The sequence below is a fragment of the Pocillopora verrucosa genome, chromosome 7 (assembly GCF_036669915.1).
Source record: "Pocillopora verrucosa isolate sample1 chromosome 7, ASM3666991v2, whole genome shotgun sequence".
NCBI lineage: Eukaryota > Metazoa > Cnidaria > Anthozoa > Scleractinia > Pocilloporidae > Pocillopora > Pocillopora verrucosa.
This window is the reverse complement of record NC_089318.1, coordinates 45,036-62,398: the sequence shown is the minus strand read 5'-3', so window position 1 is coordinate 62,398 and position 17,363 is coordinate 45,036. Positions and strand designations below refer to the sequence as shown.

The window sequence follows — 17,363 nt, the reverse complement described above, 5'->3', positions numbered from 1 at the left end:
TCTGGCAATGAATAAAGCAGCGAAGTGATCTAATCCAAGCAAAGTTTGCTTTTAGTGAAAGAACCAAGACTAACTGATAAGTAAACGATGTTTATAACCTTGTGAACCTCAATGGGAAATGTGTATTTCCTGGACAATTTGACACGTATTCATCAATAACAATTGATACTGATCTGGCAACAATCGATCCGCGAAATGACAGTTACCCAGGGTCAAGTTCCCTGTTCAAACAATCAAGTTTCCATTCTGCATGTGCGAGTGTGTGTGTGTATTTGTGTGTGGACATCATTTCCTGGAAAAGGGTAACTTGCCCGTTTCATGGAATTAAAGAACAATTAAACGAATAAAAGGGTGCGCTTAGCGCATTTGCGGCAAACGATCCTAATATTGTTTAACTATCAATATAAATGTCCCGTAGCGACAGGCCTAGGTGACATGGGTGTGCCACGAAACAAAAGCCTTTTATTAATACGTATACACGTCGGTCAGTTTCATTTTCGGCGTGGTTTCGCGTCATCCTTGGGAATATTAGTGCAGCAAGGAGTTAAGCATTTTAGATTAAGTGTTTAACTCCACGAGATGAACCATAGCAAGCGCGCTTTCCAAAGAACTGTTGTCTTTTTGGATAAACGGCACAGAAGCGTGCCAAACAAGACTGAGCTGGGCAGGCTCGCTACCGCCAAGCGGATTTCTGATATATCGTTTACAAAGAACGACAGCTCTTCCCAAATCGGAGACTTACTGGTGAGAGCATTTCCTCCCCTTACAGGAAAAGACCTTAGCAGGTAAGTGCTGCTGCCTTCATAATCTGTATCGTAGGTAGAAAATGGTTTCAGAGAAAAGAGTGAAAAGTACCGTAATAAAAGCAGCGAAATGCCGAAAAGGGGCAAGATTGGATGTAAACGTGGATGAGAGAAAACTAAGGTTGCTAAAATCTTCCTTTAGATGTCTTGCAACATTGAGAAGCTGTCGCCAGTAGACAGGATAAGCATCGGACATAAATGACAAGTGGCTAACAGCGCACATATCCGTCTTTTTGTTGTCTTCATCCAGTCATTTGTATTATTGTGTGGAATTAGTTACAAATTTTCCTAACGTTCCATCAGTTTAATGCAAAGTTTACAAAAGAGGTGTGGAATTGTGTAGGATTTACTTTTTGTCGTTTTCTGTTCGTGTGAAGGTCATGCTCAAATTCATGATTCACGCTAACCCGATTAAGCTTTTTTTCGATAGATCAAATTCTCCATGAAAGCGAGGTTTAGAGAAACTGGAAAGGGATATTTCTTGATTTCCTTTGTTGCTGTCCTCTTAGTCTCGCTTTCAAGGTGAATTTTGATTATCTAAAGAAACATCGAATATCGTTGGTCGATCCAGATGAAGTAAACAAAAAAACAAAAACAAATCAACAACAACAAAAAATTAAATGAAATGTTGGCCAATTGTATTAACAACAGCTGTCTAGACATCTAAGATAATAACCTTCCTTGTTCCAGTACACATTGAATTATTTAAACCTACAATACTTTTTTTTCATGACATACTATGCAATATTTCTGTCGTTGCTACAATCTATGTCAATCTAGAGCAAATGCCACTAAAAGCAAATGTGCATTCAAAATTAATGTATATTTGCATGCACCTTACAGAAATAAATTCACAGTTAAATTCAATTTAACAGAAAAAGGTTAGTGTGGGTAACTACAATCACCTTTCTGTCATTACTTTATTACACTAGCTTGGAAATAATTACATCATATGCAAGAGGGCATGCAATGAGGACAGTGGCAACTGGCCTTCAAAGTGGTGTGCAGCTCATGGACCACTTTGGTGGAAGTAGAAGGAAAAAGATCTTTATATTTCTACCAAGTCAAGGTCTGTTTACATTTAAAGTGTTACTTACATCAACTAAACCTTACAAGTGCATACTATTTAAACTGTTCTCTTCAAATGGAGCATGTCTTGAATAAGCATAGTCTAATTTATAACCAGTTTCCTATGAAACTTATCTTTTTACTTGATACTTTACTTACTTATCTTAGTAAGGTGACTTTCCCTGCAGCCTTGCAACTTCTAGCACACATTAAAAGGAAAATAATAAACCTCCAGATACTAAGTAGAACTTTTAGAAGAAATTGGTCATTTGTTATCTCATCACCCTAGAAATAGTGATGTGCATGACTATTGCATTTTTCCAAATATTAACCGAGTAACAGAGGCTGGCTAAATCAAAATGCATACCTTGACATTAAACAATTGAAAGGTTGAAGGTTTATATGTCATATACAATGTATCCACAAACACTTGTGAGAATCTTCTATAGGCCCATTTCCAGTCTAATGTATCAAATTTATGACGACATTTGATCACAACATGTACATGCATAAACTGTTCTTTCACCACAGCTTTGTCATCTTCCACTTCATCATCTACATCCACTTCAACATCCACTTCATTATCCACAGTCAGTTTGCCACTAACATCTGGAACCTCTTCAGCACTTTCATTATCAACAGCTACTTCAACATCTTCGTCGTCCATAGCACCTGTACCAGCAACATCTACAGCCACTTCAACATCTTCATTATCCACAGTCATTTTACCACCGACATCTTTATCATTCACAGTCAATTTACCATCAACATCTACAACCACTTCAACATCTCTATCATCCACAGTCACTTTACCACCCACATCTCTATCCACTGCCACCTTAACATCTACATCATCACGGGCCACTTTGCTGTCCCCATCTTCAAGCAGCCTTATATCTACACTGCCAGTTGCTCAACCCTCCACATCCACTTCACTGGATCTGATGCCTTTGCCAGTTGATGGAGGTAACTGAAAAAAAAAATTTTGTCACTGTTTGAAATTAAGCTTTTCAGATCTTTCACAAAAATTTGAAAATATTGCTAATTACAAGTCTGAGTTGAAAGGTATTGGTTTATACTACCAACAGCTTAGACTTTGTCTTTCCATTTGTAATTCAATTTACTGACTAGACAAGTGAAGTTATTTTCAGTGAGTATATCTTATCCTGCCTCGATGAAAATCAAAGAAATATGACAAGTTCTAATTTAATTCTGAATTTTATGTGTAATCTGAATTGCTTTTGACATCATAGCTTCTACACGAAGATATCTGACAGCAATGGCAACTGCAAATGCAAGAGGATCAACATCTGGTATGACCCCAGTTTTGTCTTACTTTTTCAATTTACTTTTTGTATTGGTGTTCTAAATGTGTATATGGGTGTATATAAGGCGATTATAATTTAAATCAAATGTTACTCAACAGATGAGAGCTCAGACTTGTCAGATGAGTCAGATTCAAACCATGGCGGTGAGTTGGTGCAATTACAGTTTCAATTGATCTTGATGAAGATACTCAATAAATTCAATAAGAGAACACTTAATCGTTTCTCGTCTAGCTGGCTTATAACACTCCCAAGAGGAAAACTCATTTAAATCGTATTTTTATTGTAAACTGCTGTCATTAAGCTTTCTTCTGATGTAAAGTTTGCAAGAATTTATACGAAACTAGCATAAAAACAAGTGTTTTCATGAACGACACCCCTGAAAGTGGAAAGTAACCTTAAGTTAATTTAAAGAACTTTCACAATTCTGACATGGACCTGATCTTGATGTCTGCACCTTTTCCTTGGTTAGGCCACAATGCAGGACCATCTGTTGTATCATCTGACTCAGAAGATGACATTAATGGTGAGTAAAAGGATGTTCAAGTAAGTCAAAACTGTAGATTAAGGAAGCACTTTTTTAGTAACCCATAGCTATTCGTTCCAGTTCCAGTTAGCCATATGTATATTGAATGAAAAAAACACCTACTAATCTGAGTCACATCACTCAAGAAACTCATAAATAATGGACTTATAAAGGCACAACTACATATGAAAATTAGTGATGAATCTGTATCATCCTGCAGGTAAAGGAAATAATGATTTGTGACATTATCACCTATTACATCAAAGTAATTCCTATCTTTTCTTTTTCTTTTTTGCAGAAGTGATAGTTTACTCAGAAGAGGCTAGACTCTGTAAGCTCACCTTGATGTCTCACTAAATGGATATCAATTTCCTTAATGCCTGTACCATGCTATCTTCCTTTTTTGCCATGCATCTGTTGTGAGAAAGATTACAAGAACCATTTTTACCAAAGCCAATGCATCTGTGTCAGTACTTTGGGAGGTCATATCCTAGCAACCACAATGCCCCAGTCATTTAGCTTAATAAGACTAGAAATTGTCATTTACATTATTCTTTATCAATGAACTAGTATACCTGTTTTAATTATTATTTTGTCTTTCTAGATGGCTATGTCACTGATGATTTTTCAACATCAGGAGTGATAACAGGTATGATTGTGATGAGTTTACCTCAGATAGTGCATGACAAACTGAGCAATGAAAGCACAGGTAGTGTATAATGCTACTGAATACATTCATACATCACTAAATCACTTTCCTCATGGTTACCCATTTCTTATAGGTGAAGGTGTTCATAGCAGGACCACTGAGGTGCTGCAATGTATCAATATTTTAGAGGACAGAGGGCAAAGCACAGCCATTTCATTTCTGATCCACTCTTTTGAAGAGGTAATTAGCTTGTTTATCAGTATGTAGGAAAAACCCACATAGAATGAGATGTGATCACAATCACGCTCATACCCTACCCTTTGATTGGCAAGAAAAAAAGAAAGTTTGCATGTTAAAAAAAAAAAAAACCAAGAGCTACAAACTAATCTGTCAAACAAAACCCGTTTCTCCCTTTGATTACCTGCTGTGGGAAAATAGCTGTAAACAATTCAAATAGTACACTCATGTTCATGCACATATCTTACTGAACTGTTTCTCTTGTTATCTTAGTTCACATGGCAAGGAACAGAGGATGGTCGTATAATGGTGGCTGTGCTTTTGCCCTTCAGCTGTCCTCTTGCTAGCAAGAGAAGATTGGTTAGGTTAGTACACTAATGTGTTTGCTTTTGTTTCCTCATTGATTTTTCTCTGCCTACTCCGCCTCCACATTTGTTTAACTCAGGTGTATTTGATGTTTATTAACCTTCTCTGTATTTACTTTTTCAAGCATGCTCAACACTGTGGCAAACAGCCCACATATTTACTTCTGGATTGCCAAAGACAGCAGCCATGAAGCCCAGAAAGGTAGCTAAACCTAGTCTTTAGCTCAGAATGCAAAAGCAAATGCACCCAAGTGTTAATTTTAATTAGTTTATTTTTTTGGAGTATTATTGTAATAATTATAATTATCATAGTTATCACTGTTGTTATTGTCGTTATATCAAGATGATTTTGCAGATGTTATTATTAGCACAAGAGTAATTGTACCTTTAATTGCAGTGAGAGTAAAATATGGCGTTTCACAAAGCCCTGGCATTGTTGTATTTGTTCTGGCCCCATGTCATAGCAGAAACATGCCACAGTGCGTGGAAATCTTTGAGGGTAAACATGAAAAATTTGAAATTTGAAATCTATATTGTGATTATATGAATGACACCTTTCATTTTTTAAAGTGTATCATTTGTCATTAAGGTCATGACTGGGGTAGAATAATTTGCTAGCTCCTCTGTTTCCTTCACTAGTAGTCTGATTATCCATTGATTGTTTATGATGCACAAAAAAAACAAACAAACAACAAACAAAAAAGGAATGTGGATGTCTCAAAGACATTTTCTTTTTTTCTAACTTCCATGTGCAACAAATACAAAATTTCCTCTGAAAGAATCTCTGCGAAGTCTTCAATAATCATACCTACAACAAGAATAGCTTCAATCTATTAGTCTTTTTAACACCAACATGTTTTGTACCTTGTACCTTACAAGAATCAAACTTGGATTGTGCGGGTCTTCAAGAGTCCATTGGCAGAGCACAGGCTCTATATTCCGCAATGAGGGATGAACGGTATGGATTGAAACTTTTCAGCTATTTATGTATTCACAATTAAAATGATTATTAAAACTTAAAAAATGGGAATGAAAGGTACTGACACAGGTACTTCTTTCAACAGGAAAAAGTTGGATGACTGGCGGAAACAAAGACAAAGTCAAGAGCTACAGTACCAGGTACACAATATCCCCTAATTTAGAATTCAATTTGAAAGGATACACTTACAAAATCACATTATTTTAATTTTACTCCCTAATATACCCATTAGAACACTTTAATTTTCATAACAGGCATTACAGTCCAGCCCCAGCAATAGCACTAACATTGCTAGCAGCTCCCTGGGAACCAGCTCCAACAATACCGTAAACAATCAGGATGAAACTTCTGTAAGTTACCATCTGCTTTCTCTCTACTCTTAAGTTTTAGATACATATAAGGTTTGGAAAAATTAAGAATGACATGTCTTCTATTAGTTATCTCAAAAAATTAATAATCTAATGTTATGTCAAGAGTATACAGTGACTTTCCATTTAAATATACCTAAGCAAGCCTGCTTGTTTTATAATTGGGTGCACTGTGTCCAGCTTTCTCTCAACTCTTAAGTTTAGGTTCATGTAAGGTTTGAAAAAATTAAGAATGAAATATACCCTTGTTATTTATCTCAACTAATTCATAATCTATGTCAATTGTATACAGTGATTTTCTATTTAAATAACTATACCCACATATGTTTATTTTATAATTGTGCGCACTGTGATGTGCCTTATCTGTCGTAATAATATCCATCATAATAATATTTGTCTTTACAGCAAACAAGGGCTCAACGCAGGGGGAGGGTGACAGCACCACCAACTAATGGTGGTGGAACAACCATTGGCGTCCATATCAACAATGGAAAAAAGTTCTCCAGGGCTTTTGAGAAAAATGCCTTTTTCCAGGTAAGAATATAATATAATATTTGCTACATGATGATGGTGGTGATAGTAAGTGATGCATGTTTTCTTTTTTTGGTTATATGAAAACAATAAACAGGAAGTCTATGACTGGATTGGTTCGCTTGTTGAAGTACCGCTCCACTTCACACTACAGCGAGGAAGGGAAGTGGTGAGGCACTCTGATCATCTACAAGGGGACGAAGTCCTGGACCTTTTAGAGAGGGTATGTTTCAATCAGAACCCACTTTAATTTTTTCAATGTCTTAATATAACGCATTCCCATTCAAAACACATTTAGTTCTAAAGATGATTTAACTCTTACTTATGTAAATTCTCTAAAATTATTAAACACTTAAAAACAGCGTGAGCTGGGGTAGCATAATAAGTTATTTTATGTGTCTTCGTGACAGACACTTTCATTGCTATGGTCTAATTTGTTTTTTTTTTGACAAATTTTCAGAACACTGAAGAGATGACTAACTTGGAGCAGTCACTGGTAGGTGCAAAAGTCATAAATTAAAAAATAGAGGTTTAATTCTCGATTTCAGATCTGAACCCTTTAACTCCAGATATCTGATTACGAATTCTCCCCTCTCATTGCTACACATTTCCTTGTAAACCACTTGTGAGAATTTGGTGTTTTTAAATCAACGTAACAACATCTACCTGATAAGTTTAGGTATTCTCATTACTTGTTAGCTAGATCATGAAGGAATATTATAGGGAGAAGTTAGAGGTTAATCACTCCTGGGAGTAAAAGGGTTAAATGATGACCTCTGTTTTTATTTGTAACTGTACTTATTTTAACATTGATCTGGTATCCTTACAATATTCCCCTTTCCTAATACCTCCAGGGCCACTGTTGACCAGCTCTTCCTAAGCCCTGTCCAGTGTGACCTGGTATCCTTAGATCATTCCCCTTCGTAATCCCTCCGGGCCACTGTTGACCAGCTCTTCGTGAGAAGTGTCCAGTTGGACCTGGTATCCTTAGATCATTCCCCTTTGTAATCCCTCCGGGGCCACTGTTGACCAGCTCTTCGTGAGAAGTGTCCAGTTGGACCTGGTATCCTTAGATCATTCCCCTTCGTAATCCCTCCGGGCCACTGTTGACCAGCTCTTCGTGAGAAGTGTCCAGTTGGACCTGGTATCCTTAGATCACTCCCCTTTGTAATCCCTCCGGGGCCACTGTTGACCAGCTCTTCGTGAGAAGTGTCCAGTGCGACCTGGTATCCTTAGATCATTCCCCTTTGTAATCCCTCCGGGCCACTGTTGACCAGCTCTTCGTGAGAAGTGTCCAGTTGGACCTGGTATCCTTAGATCATCCCCCCTTGTAATCCCTCCGGGGCCACTGTTGACCAGCTCTTCGTGAGAAGTGTCCAGTGCGACCTGGTATCCTTAGATCATTCCCCTTCGTAATCCCTCCGGGGCCACTGTTGACCAGCTCTTCGTGAGAAGTGTCCAGTTGGACCTGGTATCCTTACATCATTCCCCTTCGTAATCCCTCCGGGCCACTGTTGACCAGCTCTTCGTGAGAAGTGTCCAGTTGGACCTGGTATCCTTAGATCACTCCCCTTTGTAATCCCTCCGGGGCCACTGTTGACCAGCTCTTCGTGAGAAGTGTCCAGTGCGACCTGGTATCCTTAGATCATTCCCCTTTGTAATCCCTCCGGGGCCACTGTTGACCAGCTCTTCGTGAGAAGTGTCCAGTTGGACCTGGTATCCTTAGGTCATTCCCCCTTGTAATCCCTCCGGGGCCACTGTTGACCAGCTCTTCGTGAGAAGTGTCCAGTGCAACCTGATATCCTTAGATCATTCCCCTTTGTAATCCCTCCGGGGCCACTGTTGACCAGCTCTTCGTGAGAAGTGTCCAGTTGGACCTGGTATCCTTAGATCATTCCCCTTTGTAATCCCTCCGGGCCACTGTTGACCAGCTCTTCGTGAGAAGTGTCCAGTTGGACCTGGTATCCTTAGATCATTCCCCTTCGTAATCCCTCCGGGCCACTGTTGACCAGCTCTTCGTGAGAAGTGTCCAGTTGGACCTGGTATCCTTAGATCATTCCCCTTTGTAATCCCTCTGGGGCCACTGTTGACCAGCTCTTCGTGAGAAGTGTCCAGTTGGACCTGGTATCCTTAGATCATTCCCCTTTGTAATCCCTCCGGGGCCACTGTTGACCAGCTCTTCGTGAGAAGTGTCCAGTTGGACCTGGTATCCTTAGATCATTCCCCTTTGTAATCCCTCCGGGGCCACTGTTGACCAGCTCTTTGTGAGAAGTGTCCAGTTGGACCTGGTATCCTTAGATCATTCCCCTTCGTAATCCCTCCGGGCCACTGTTGACCAGCTCTTCGTGAGAAGTGTCCAGTGCAACCTGGTATCTTTAGATCATTCCCCTTTGTAATCCCTCCGGGCCACTGTTGACCAGCTCTTCGTGAGAAGTGTCCAGTGCAACCTGGTATCCTTAGATCATTCCCCTTTGTAATCCCTCCGGGGCCACTGTTGACCAGCTCTTCGTGAGAAGTGTCCAGCTGGACCTGGTATCCTTAGATCATTCCCCTTTGTAATCCCTCCGGGGCCACTGTTGACCAGCTCTTCGTGAGAAGTGTCCAGTGCGACCTGGTATCCTTAGATATCCTGGTATACTTTGACCAGGCTCTTCTTATGTATTCTTAATTTTTTTTTTCAAAATCCAGCTAGACAGTAAGCTCTATACGTTGTCCCCTTACCCTTCTCCTCATCCCAAAAAACTGTTATGAAGTATCCCCTAACCTTAACTCTAACCTGATGTTTTTAATTTGTGGTTAATATTAATACTTAATCGGATACTTCATGACAAATGTCATTTTTTGCTATGGTTATTCCCAACAATGTAAAGCTTTTTTCCTGATGAATTGCCCCACCCCCCAGCCTTCCTTGTCCCCTTAGTCCACTCATGTATTCTGCAGTGTGCTTTATTATTTTTATTTTTTGTTCATTATAATGATGGTAATAACTCGATCATTCTTCAGACATTAATTTGAAAAGTAATTTGGGTTTGTTAGCTGTGAGATTTCTTCACTGTTCCAGGATTAAAATTAAGAATCAAATGATTTATGACTCAATTTCTTATGGGTCCTTTTAATCTTCCTGGGTGTGTTGCAGCTGGCCTTTCAACTTGTTCTCTAGTTATTGATAAAAGCAAGAAGGACATCATTTGTGGAGTTATCTTCCTCTCCAGAGTTGATGGAATCATTGTCATTCTCATTGTTACTATTTGTATGGCTTTCACTTTGCTCTACTTATCTTCAGCTATGTTGGGGTTTTCACTGTCTTGCAAGGATTGTTTACATGTTAAATCTCTTTCCTTCAGTTGTGTTTGCAAACCAGGGCCTTCAGGATTCATTTGGAAAAGCCAATACCTTGCAAAAACCTCCACTGTGTAGTTCTTATTGTTGTAGATATGTTAGTCAAGTCAATGTTTCTTGAGGCACTTTACCCCCTCTTTCAAAATTGTTTACCTTTGTACATTCTTCAAACCAATCTTTCCCAGCATAATCAGGGAGACTTTTTCCTGTGTTTTTGTGGTGGTTTCTTTTTTGTTCTCCTTTGGCTGCTCTGCTCTTTTCTTCTTGTTGAACTGCATCACCTTGATATGCTGGAGGTTATCAACCACACATGTTGCCTTCGTGATCCCTTGCTTTTCAATTTTGAGGCAAGGATAACAATTTCCTCACTTCTTGCAGAGCAGATGAAGTGTGTCGAGTTCAGGATGTTAAATGCAACACAGGATACAGACACTTGGAGAGAGAAGCCAAAGTTATTGAAGCATATTCAAGAAATCTGCGAAGACACCACATCAGAAAGAGAAGAAGTAATAAAGAAAACTATCGAAAATCGAAAGGAAAAAGAAAAGGTTCGAAATCGACATGTTACTAGAACAAAGTAACTGAGGCGGAAACCTGGGTAATAATCTTCCAATATGTTTACTGCACCCTCCTTGCCTTGCTGTCCCTGAAAGAGAGTAGATGTTGAGAGTTTTTTGCTTGCTGTTTGGTCAAGATGTGACATACCTCGCACAGCTCTTGTGAAGATATCATTTCAGTTATGCCAAGAAAGCAGAACTACCACAAATATCAGGCAAGAACTTAGCAATAAAGTCAAGATGTGACATACCTCGCACAGCTCTTATGAAGATACCATTTCAGTAATGCCAAGAGGGTCGAACTACCTCAAACCTCAAGAAGTCAGAGATTAAGAGTACTCCTTCATGTATCCTGAAGAGTATGGCATAGATGAGAAGTACAAAAGCAACTCTCACAGATGCACAACAGTGAGGAAGAGCTTGACAATGCTAAAGATGAGGGATATTGCGCACATCTAACCCGATAAAATGTCTTTTAATAAGAGTACCTAGCTTTGAAAATTGTTGTGATGGAAACAGCCATATAAGTGCAGAACACATATTATTAAGCTGACAAAAGCATATAGTACATGTAGTGTTATCTAAACAGTACAAAATCCATGTAAAATCCACAATTGCTAAGATACTTTAAAAATTGTTGGGAAAACAGTACAAAATCCATGTAAAATCCACAATTGCTAAGATACTTTAAAAATTGTTGGGATGAAAAGTCATGCAAATGCAGAGGATGTATAATTATATGAGCAGATGCATGTTTCTATACTTTTTGTTTGTTTCTGAACATGTAGATATATCAAAATAGTATGAAATCATGTAAACTCTACAATTACTGAGATACTTTGAAAATTGTTGGGATGGAAACAGTCATGCATATACTTTTTGTTTATTTTTGAACATGTAGTGTTATCTAAATAGTGTAAAATCATGTAAACTCTACAGTTACTCAGATACTTTGAAAATTGTTGGGATGGAAACAGTCATGCATATACTTTTTGTTTATTTTTGAACATGTAGTGTTATCTAAATAGTGTAAAATCATGTAAACTCTACAGTTACTCAGATACTTTGAAAATTGTTGGGATGGAAACTGTCATGTATATACTTTTTGTTGATTTTTGAACATGTAGTTTCACATAAATAGGATACAAAACTCTACAATTACTGAGATATTTAGTGTGACCTCCCTCCTTCCAACATTTGATTTAGGGGGATGGTTCCCCCTCAAAGCCATTATTTTTCTGTAGACTCGTCTCGGACCCAACCCCTCCCACCTCCTCAACCCTAAGGAGTCCAAATTGTATGAAAGTGTTCATAAATGGGCCATTACATTATTTAAACTCTCTGGATAATACTTCCCAGCGGCACCTACACGAGGGTGATATGCCACTCATCCCATGAGTGGCATACTACCCTCTGCCTATGTTTCATTGCAGGTGTCATTCAAAGGAAACTACCCCTCAGATGAAGAGGAACTCTCAGAGACAATGAAAGGTAAACACAAAAGTAAATAGATTATGATGACCAATGTTAACACCACCAACTTCATAATTAGTCTTAATAACTCTTACTCATAATAACTCTTCTTCTTTATCAAACTTCCTTGTGCAATGTTTGTGCCATGATGAAGCACAGTGAGGTACCTGTTTCTTCCAGTGAATTACCAAAAACATTTAAATTGTTTGTTAATTTTATTTGAGGGTACATCCCAAAATATTTCCAACAAGCCCCTTAGTTTGTTATTTTTATCATCAGTTGTTAGTATCTACACATGACCAACCCTCATTTTTGCCTTTATTCCAGTGAGCACATTACAACATTCAACTAATCTCTCATTTTTTCACCTTTTTTCACATGGAAACAAAAGATGATGACCATGAAAAGAAAGATGAAGGAGCCAGGATGGAGAAAAAAAAGAGAAAGGACCAAAGATCTCACAGGAATCGAAAGGGAAAGAGAAAAAGGGAAGATGCCAAACACTAGAAATAAGTTGTGTACCATCACTCGTGATCAGTACTACCAGTAAACTTGATCATACCGAGACAAAGGCAGATCCAAAATTACTACTAAATTCATTTTATATGTACCTCACTTAACCATAAGTTCACAAGTGTAAGCCATTAAATGATATTCTATTATAATTTAAGGGGTTTTTTTTGTTTGATATACTGGCTATGTGTAAAGGTACACAACTTTATTCTCCACCTTTTCATTTCAAGTAGTATATAGAAATAGATAACATGTACAGTGGAAACTTGATTTAATAGAGTGCCAAGGGGCTGGAGACATTGATTGGCTATATTTAGGGTTTGTTATATCGAGGTTCTGTGGCATTTATATTACTGTAACTTTAGCTGGGCTGAAACAGAAGTATTGTTTGTCATATCAAGAACTTCGTTGTATAGAGGTTAGTTAAATCAAGGTTCCACTGTACCATTAACTTACTATTTCCTACTTGACCCTTTAATCCCTAAGAGTGACTAGAATCTAATTTCTCCTGACAATATCATCCTTCAATCACACATAAGGTCATGAGAGTCTAGGAAATGATCACCAACTGGAGAAGTTCTTAATTATTAAACAAACTCTCCTTGTCAGCACCTGTGTAAATGTGTAAGTACAGTATGGAGAGTGTGCATACTGATGTTAGAGTGTAGAGGGTTAATGTTGAATGAACACAACACAGCCTACAGTACAACAATGTCTACATTCATTCAGAAAGTGCACTGTTAACCCTTTACACCCTAACATCAGGAGGGGATATTCTCAATACCAGTCTTTATACATTTCCCAAGTGTTAACAACAAAAATTAGTTTAACAATCAAGAGTGTCTTAAGCTGGTGAACATTTCCTTTGTTTTTGTTAACTGAATGTGTAATTCAGGGGTGATGTTGTAAGGAGAAGTTTGATGCTAGTCACTCATAGGGGTCAAACGATTAATCATAGCCCTTAAGTTTTTTAAGAAAGTTATTCCCTATAAAGTTGTGTTCATTCAGTTCAGTTAAGATCCATTACACAATGCCTCTGTTATATTTAGGCAGTAAGTATGTTGACTGAGTCCAGAATCTTAACCCTTTGACTCCCAAGATCTGATTGTTAATTCTCCTTTCTAGCTGCTGCATATTTCCTTGTGTATTAGTTACAAGAATTTGGTGTTTTGATCAAGATGACAACTTCTACCTGATAAGTTTGAGTATTCTCATCACCTGTTTGCTAAATGATGTATAAGTGTTATTAATAGGGAGAAGTTACATGTCAATCACTTCTGGGAGTTAAAAAGTTATCAATAAGGCTGTAAGGATTTTCTGCTCAGACCTTGACTAAAGGATCATCACTATCTCTTACAAAGAAAAAAAATTGAAATACTTAAGAGGTTGTCTCTCTTATTTCCACCCGGTCAATTTCATGTCAAAAATAATTTTCCCTGATATATAGGGGTCAGAATATGTTAAAGTTTGCCTTTTCAAATATATGGAGAGGGAAATTCTAACTTTCTTAGCAAACTAGAAAGGTTGTTAAGGGATCTGATATAAATGTCGTGGCTTAACTATGCAAATCAAATATTTTACAATGTTACAAAATATGCATATTATTCAATTTCCGAGAAGTTGTGATAGTCCCTACCAACTGGTGAAATAATTATGGCCCCTAAAGCAGCCAGAAAATTATTTCAAATCAAACCAAATCTAACTTAGTTCTTTCCTAAGTATAGTCTTTCTGTTGACAGAGTTTAAGGTGAAATTGGCAGGGTGGAAATAAGAGAGATGGCCTCTTAAGCCGTAAAGATCTAATTCTGGATGCCTCAGAATTCCTTGTTAGTTGTCAGTGTAGATGGGCTAGATGTCACCAAGGCTACATTTTAATAGTGAGACAACTCAACATTTTGCAACTCGCTAAGGCCAAAGGAACATCCAGTGACAGACAAAAATCCTCATGTTTACAAGCAATTAAGTACTTTTCCCAAGCTGCAAGCCTAAATATTCAGCTGAGTGTTTTGTCATTAGGAATGAGAGTTTGAAAAACACAGTTTAGTACCCATATTACTTTGCTAAGAAGTATTACCTCCAGCTCGAGGTTTTCGAGATACAAGTTTGCTTTAAAAGGTTGCTACTTTTGGTTAGTTCGGTAAGAAGGAAAGGAATTGCGTTGCACAGTGGTTGAATGGTTTATAAAATCTTGCTCTAAACCAGAAGTTGTTTTATTTGTTTTTAAAATAGTATACATATATCACTGAACGTTCATCTAAAAGTGACACAAGTATTCCCCTGCGTAGTTAACCATAAAAATTTTACATTTTACAATAAACTAAGGATTACCAAAAGTTTGTTCTTGTCTGTATTAAGTCCCATTCCAGCGAAGTTTAAGTTTAAGTTTACCCTTCTATACCCGAAATGACTACACCTGACCTGGGGTTTTCGTGCTTTGGGAAAATTTCTGTTTCCAATACATTTGCTCCCACTTCCTTTTACACCTTCCCTTTGAATGCTATCTCTGAAACTTAACGAAAACTTACGAAATACTCACCTAATGACCAAGGTTCTTGCAACAACACTACCTGCCATCGTCCTCCTCAATCAGTGTTTGACTCTTTCCCAGTCTGGATCAATATTTGTTTCTGGGCAACCGAGCTCGAAATAGGTGACTCGAGCTCGAAAGCCTATCCGAGCTCGAGTCACAACTCGACTAGAAGGATCCTGAGCAACCGAGCTCGATATAAGTGACTCGAGCTCGAAAGCCTACCCGAGCTCGAGTCACAATCTTTGTAATCGAGCTCGAATCAAATTGAGCTCGATTTGGTAATCGCACTCGAATCAAATCGAGCTCGCGTCCGACCGAGCTGAATAATATTTGTTCCCGGGCAACTGAGCTCGATATATATTTTTCTGGCAGGGGGAGGGGGGGGGGGAAGTGCGGATCATGCTCGATATAAGACTATCATGGGGAAGAGATAATATTAAAAACTATGGTGAAGAGAAAAATTTTTAAAAATATTTGGTTTTTCCTGTTTCAAAGCTAGCGAGGACATGATTTCCAGCCGTGTGCCTAATATGGGGGTGGGGGGTGGGGAAAGGAATAAGGGGGAGGGGAAAAGGAATAAGGGGGGGGTGGTGGAGGCGGGTAGAGGGAAGGGGGGGTTTGAAATGATGACTTCTTGAATTGAAAAGGATTTCTGTATGTCTATAGCTTGCGTGACTGAATGTTTTTTTTCGTTCAAGGAAGATTTATGCGGCCGAGCGTTAGTTTATTCCTTCACATTCTCTCCGTTACTTCGCCGCTCATTCGCGCGGTTCTGTCACCCAAAACTTCCACCAGAGTGTAAGTTATGCAAGCGTCGTCATCCCCATATCCTTAGTTTGTTTTTCATGGTCAGGAAGCCTATAGATCTGCTCAGAGACAAAGCTTTACATTCAGTTAAAAAAAAGGTTACATAGCTTTGGCCAGACTGATATGTCTCCATGTGATTTCTCTTTTCCCAGAGTATAAATAGGTAGAGATCTGTGTGGTGGAGCAACTGCAGGATTAAACGATGGGTCGACCAGGGTTGTTGGGTTTGTGATTTTTTGGTTAAAAGAAAGAAAGAAATGTGCACTGTTTGAAGATTTGTGATGATTAAATTTGTGGCAGTTTTTGTTTCGCTAGAAGGCCGTTCGCAATGCTTTGGACAGTTTTTGTTCTCTGTAGGTGAGATTTTTTTAAAGTTTTGCATAAAAATAGGTTTCAAAGAGTTGACGCTTCTCTTTTGTTGAGGTCGGCCCGCCAAACGACCACAGCGCCGGCTTTGTCGACCGCTTTAATAACTATTTTTTGGCATTTTATAAGACTTTAAGCGCCGCCCAAGAGATGTTGAAAAATTTGTTGTTCCGATTGAAATTGCATGACTGTATATGCATCAGACTATTTGAAAACAGAGGAGATATATCTCGCAGGACAACTCGTAGCTCTCGCCTTCTAAACATCCTACTTTTTAAAACAGCATTTGGACAGAGAACAATTAATTATTGAATGGTTTCCTCATGCAACCAGTTGGACGATTCTTTTAAACTTTGTTACTCAATCTAGATTTTAAACGCAGATTAAGAAGTCAGCACCTGGAACGAATCTTGCGGTCCTAGTCCTTAAGCTTGCAACCACCAGCTTTTTAGACATCTAGATCTAAAATTTTTACATTATACATTGAATTAAAGCTTGCAACAACCAAATTTTTAATGTTAAACTCTAACCACCAGATTTACATGTAAGATTAAAATTATCAATTTTTTTAAAGTAACTTAAAACATGATGAGGGGGGAGGGGGAAGTGCAGATCATGCTCGATATAAGACTATCAAGGGGAAGAGATAATATTAAAAACTATGGTGAAGAGAAAAATTCAAAAATATATTTGGTTTTTCCTGTTTCAAAGCTAGCGAGGACATGATTTCTAGCCGTGTGCCTAGTATGGGAGGGGAAAAAGAATAAGGGGGGGAGAGGGGGTGGTGGAGGCGGGTAGAGGGAAGGGGGGTGGAAATGGTGACTTCTTGAATTGAAAAGGACTTCTGTATGTCTATAGCTTGCGTGAATGAATGGTTTTTCGTTCAATTAAGATTTATGCGGCCGAGCGTTAGTTTATTCCTTCACA

General features: G+C 38.4%; 1 long non-coding RNA gene across 2 annotated transcripts; it reads right to left on the bottom strand.

Annotated features, from left to right (window-relative positions):
• Positions 1-1,439: 1,439 nt before the first annotated feature.
• Positions 1,440-15,485, bottom strand: LOC136282151 (uncharacterized). 2 transcript variants are annotated; one of them, XR_010718126.1, is made up of 6 exons: positions 15,270-15,485; positions 5,359-5,464; positions 4,793-4,951; positions 4,064-4,136; positions 3,635-3,698; positions 1,440-2,841 (listed from the first exon to the last, which is right to left on the bottom strand). It is a non-coding gene; the product is annotated as an uncharacterized lncRNA (long non-coding RNA). The 2 variants fall into 2 exon arrangements; XR_010718125.1 differs by lacking the exon at positions 5,359-5,464.
• Between the last annotated feature and the right edge of the window lie 1,878 nt (positions 15,486-17,363).